The sequence below is a fragment of the Pangasianodon hypophthalmus genome, chromosome 19 (assembly GCF_027358585.1).
Source record: "Pangasianodon hypophthalmus isolate fPanHyp1 chromosome 19, fPanHyp1.pri, whole genome shotgun sequence".
NCBI lineage: Eukaryota > Metazoa > Chordata > Actinopteri > Siluriformes > Pangasiidae > Pangasianodon > Pangasianodon hypophthalmus.
The window spans coordinates 14,010,007-14,015,782 of record NC_069728.1 but is presented as its reverse complement, the minus strand read 5'-3'; positions in this window follow the sequence as shown (position 1 = coordinate 14,015,782).

Here is a 5,776-nt window from a genome sequence, read left to right as displayed (position 1 = left end):
CAATATTTTAGGAGGCAAAAGAAATATTCATTCATTCAGCTTGAGTAATCGCTTGTCAGGGTCAAGGTGGATCTGGAGCCTATCTTGGTAACACTTGGCACAATGTGGGAGAATTCACCTTTGATGAGACACCAGTCCATCACAAGGCACCATGTACACACAGTTAGCCAATCCGCCTCATTTTTGGACAGTCACAGGAAACCAGAGAACTCAGAGGAAACCCTTGTGAACATTACAAGAGTATCCAAAACCCCACACAGACAGTAACTCGAGCTCAGGATCAAACCCATGACCGTGGAGCTGTGTTGCGGCAACACTACCCACTGTGCGAGAGTGTCAATATGACAAAGGAAATCATAATCATTGTATCTCACATTACACTTATTCATTTGAAATACATTTTTATTAAATTGTCCTACAAATTTTGTAAGTGAGCCATAGAGCTGTGTGTGTGTGTGTGTGTGTGTGTTGCTGTACTGGCAGTCCTTGGGGGAGAAAAAGTCTTGAGGCAGGGGTTTAGTTTGAAGACAGACTGTTACTTTCTGTCGGTCCCAAAATGTGTGTAAAGCTCAGTGTAAGGATATTTTCCCATTTTTTAATGAAATAGCTCTTTCTTTTATCATGTGCTTGTTTGAATCAGCTCATTACACGACAGCGCTCATGACAGAAATATCAGTTCAGGCTTTAACATTGGAAGGGTATCTTAATCCTGAGTCCTGACGAGAGCAAAACTTTTGAACAGTACCAGCACTTGAGCTGGTTAGGCAGACAGGATTGAATTGAGATCAAGAAAGAAAAGAAAAGACAGACAACCATCAGCGGCAGACATTCATTACTATTCAGTCCATGCACAGGGAAATTCAGCCTTCCCTCATGCACTTCATCCCAAGAAACTTTGTCAGCAATATCACCCGGTGACCACCACCACATTCACTCAAGTGATTAGAGTGATGGGGGCACTGTGTCACCCTATTGCCCAGTTCCTGCCCCATCACTGCTGAAACAAAGCCTCACAAGTGTTTGTGGTAATGTAGTGGAGGCCCAGCCATCCAATGTCTGCTTGCCAGATGTTAAAGTAGACCAGGATTGCTTGCCAACATACAGGATGCTGTAATCTTGGAGCTCAAATTCTTCATAAAGACTGGCATTTTGCATCTGCATACCAAAAAATGTTTGCCAGGGACCTCTTTTTGAGTCAGGTTGTCAGGTCAGATTGTGTGGCCACAGACCCAGCTACAATGGATGTGGTTTGATGGTGTCTGGGATAAAGAGCTTCCTGTGCTTGGTATTGCTCTACCATCACCACAAGCATCGCAAACAACTGAGAGCCATAGTGCAAGATAGAATTCACCAGATAGAATTCTTCCTGCTGCTGTAAGACTTTATAATGAACACTGCTGATTTATTTATTTATAAACTCTCATTGCAGTATTTACACTCACATTTATGTGCAATATCAGTGTGCAATATTTTAATGTGCAATACCGTCACACTACTGGCAAGCTACACTATTCTCAACCAACCTGTACTTATGTGTATACACCCCTCTCCTTTTTTGTTTTGTGTTAGGATTTTTGCTTTAGCACTATTTAAGCCATTTATGTACAGTGTATTTAGTTTAGTTTAGTAATTCTGCTTGTATTATAGTCTTTTTGTATATATAGAGTCTATTTGATTTTGTTACCTCATATTAGAATAGTTTTTAATCTATCTTGTTCTTGTGTGCATACTCTTTCTGTACTGTACCCCTGCTGTTGCTAAATGCAATTTCCCCACTGCGGGACAAATAAAGGAATATCTTACTCTTACTCTTACTTACTCTTACCATAGTACACATCTTGAACTCTGGCAGCTGTTCACTGTTGACACAGACACAAGCAATGATGGTGTAAGGGAAGTTCTGTTGCAGGTCCTTAAGCAGGAGTCCTTAAGTCATTAAGCAGGAGGTTGCCTAGTATAATAAACCCCTGAGCAATCCTGACAATAACTGTTGCTTCCGGTCATTGTTAGAGCTATGCATTACTCTACGTCTGCAAGTATGGCTTCTACACGGGAAAAAGCCAGAGGCCCAAGTGTTACAATGGCCCAAGGGTTTTGAATTTGAGATTCAGCACCACTATAAGTAAACACCAATGCCATTGCCGACTATGCAATCGTACAGAAGAAAGACCAGCCGGTTGTGGTAGCATCTACCCTACAAAAAGCATGTCCTGGACATAGAGGAGATAAACGAGTGAACAGCAGGCAGACTCCATGCTTTTGTTATATTGACTTGAGAAAGGCACCAGTCTTACTTGTGAAATAGTGTCTGTCCTGAACTAAGAGGTGAAAGCTCAGCAATGAAGACTTGCACTGCCATAGGATCAAGCTAAAAAGAGGAGCAATGCTGTGAATTCCTCTGGTCCATGGTCTGATGAAGGGGTCACAAAAACCTTTCAACAGCAGCTGGCCCATGTCTACTACGTCAACAAGGTTGATCTCTTCATTAATACGTTTTTCATACAACAAGGCCTAGAGAGGATGCTTTCACACTGTCCTTGGGCCCTTCAATATCTTTAGATTATCTTGATTTTATATTTTATAAAATCATCTTATTTCAGTATATAGAATGTTCGTTATGTTTTAGTTGCCTTTGCTTCCAGCTTACCTCTGAACATCTGTGCATAAAAGCAGAGCTATCCAATGAAGAAGCAGACCTCAGTAATAAAGACCTCTTCTTCAATATGTGTGAGCTGGAAAGCCATAAGCTTGATTTATATTTATATCTGGAAAGTTTCTTAAAAACAGGAAAGTGCCAAAACAACCTTTAAACCTAACATCCTGACCCACATAGCTCTGCTATAATCAATCACCATTTAAATCATGCAACAGCCATTCAGCATTCTTTCCACAAGACAGACTAAGGGCATTGTCTAACAAATGATAGAAGGACTTGGTGTTCCCCTCAGTAAATTATTCGGATCAGGGAAGTCCTTTTGCCTTTTGGAGCAATGATTACAAAAGTGTCTGTATTGTGGCCTGGAGTTTTGTAAGTTCATTTAAAAAAAGACCTCAATGAAGCACTAGTCTTTCACTCTCTTCAGTTCCAATGACTGCGATTCCTGGAAAGAAAATAGAAAATTTCACAATGGGTGTTTTTCAATTGTTTACTCATACAATGCTGAATGAGGTGTGTGAGTCTACTGTGGAAATACAAATATCAGCTAGGCTTAAGAATGTGTTGCATTCTACAGTCCTGTGTATTATAAATATAAGTACTTTTTTGCTAAAGTGTTATTTTAATTAAAACATGATTTAATTGTACAAAGTTAAATTCTAAGAGTAATAGTTATAATGTTTGTTGCATGAAAGGTCACAACAGCTCAGTAAAAACTTGTCATGGTTTTTTTTTGTCTTCTTTCTTTCATTCTTTCTTTCTTGTTTTTGGTTTACAATCTGTCTCTTCTCATATGCAAGGTTTGTAAACTAAGTTTAGAACTGGAATTAAGTCCCAGTTTAGTTTGTTTGAAGAGATGAAAATGCTAGCATGGAGAAAGAGCGCGTACTGCACAAGAGGTATTGCACTTATTGCACTTATGTATACAAATGTTAGCAAGTGTTAATGCTGCAGGAGGATTTCTGTTTATACTTAAATGTCAGTGAAAATTATGCTACTGTAATTTCAGACATACCACCAATGCTACACATACACACAAATAAATCCTGTCCATGTACATTTACTGTACAGCTGTAAATGTACATGGACAGGTTTTTCCTCTGACTAATTAATTTATCATTTCTTTATTTGGAAGTAGAGAAAAAAATGTAAACATAACTATATGATTAAAATAAAATCACGCATCTCATAGTCATGCTGTATACATAGTAGCTATAAATATATATATTGGTAACAACCCAACATGTTAGTTTAGACATTCTGGTCTTTACAGTCCAGCAGTTACTGTACAGAACTGAACTTGCTGATTTGATATTCAGCCTGCTGCTTTCCTTTAAAGTATAGTTATATAATTTAAATAAAGTTCTATTTTCGGATAATTAATGTGCCTTTTTTCTGCACATCCATATCCATGATGTGTTAGCACATGTGACTGATAATGTGAGTAAACTATGATTACTAGTTATCAATTGGTCATCGTGGCCATGAGACGATTGCATTTTATTATTATTTTATTTGGTTTTTATTTTAAAAAAAAAAGCCACAGACATGCCTGATACTATATCAATAAGTTCTGGAAGGCAAGCACTTCAAATCTGAGAGGTGGCGGTTCCTGTTCTGGCATGATCCACCATAAATTAACACTGGGTCTAAGGTTACTACAGGCACATAGGAATTATAATTTACATTCAACACTGTCCTCAGCCCCCCATCACCTTCACCATCCACAATCCTGACTGTTAAATAGTGTGCAACCTCTTTCAAGGAAATATCTCTTCACCACATCCAACCTTCAGTCTTCGGTTATCATACTGTTGGACCTATGTTGATCTTCTGACAGAGTCATTCATATGATTATACTGACAGTCTTGATTTTCTTATCAAATCAGCTGCACTTGGATGGTTTTGGTCTTCTATCTCAGAAAGATCCTACAAAGTGTCATCAAACAATGAGCAGTCCAAATCAGGTAATTTGTGATTTGAGAGTACATTGATGTAGAAACAACCTGAACACTCTCCTTCTCATACTGAGGTGAGTGACTATACTATACTATAAGTTAGCATTCTTCATAAGATTGTGTCTATCATTGCAATCTTCATAAGATTGTATCACTGATTGCTTTGTTACTGAATGTTGGCAATTGCTCCAAAATTCAGGGTTGATCCTTTTGTTCCTGCAACTATCTTGCAGTGATCTATGGTCAGCTGTATAATACATAGTGTCATAGCACTCGTATGACTATAAGTTCCTTTAACAGTTCTACCTAATCTTGATGCCTTTGTTAACCATGTTGGTCAAATTAATAAAACTGTTGCTCAATCCATCAACATTCCAGTTGTACATTTGAAACCTATCAACCCCATAGCAGTTCATTTAACTTATCTATGTCCATAGATATATATATATATATATATATATATATATATTTTTTTTTTCCAACTTGCACTTTTTTAATTTGCACAATGCTGCTATTTGATGCTAAACTTCCTTTTGTTTGTTTGAGTACCTGTACTATGCAATGACAATGACTGGGACATGCGCCAGACCCATTCCAATCCTGGTCAGGATCAAGCAGATACATTAGTGATGGTAGTCATGTTCCCACACACCTGCTTTTATGCAAATTTTAAATTTGTTTATAAGAAACTGTGGATGAAAATACATGGTAATGATGGACAGCAACAGAAAAAAATTATTCTAATTAAAAAAATAAAAAGAGTGTGTAAGTGGGCATTTTGGCTTAGTGGTTGGCACATTTGCCTTGCACCTCTGGGGTTGGGGGGTTTGATTTGTAACTCTGCCATATGTGCATGGAGTTTGCATGTTTTCCCCATGCTTGTGATGGGTTGGCACCCCATCCAGTGTGTCCCCTGTCTTGTGCCCCGAGTCCCCTGGGATAGGCTCCAGGATCCCCGCAACCCTGTGTAGCATAAGCAGTACAGAAAATGGATGGATGGATAATAAGTGTGCTTCAGGCTTTAGACATGTTTAGCTGGAGCTTGTTTCTCCTCTTCACAATATTCAACATGAAAGTATTTAAACGGAAACTTAGTGATTCACATTTTTCACACTTTTTTAAAAATTAATTTAAAAGGTTGTGGAACATTTGGTTAGAAACT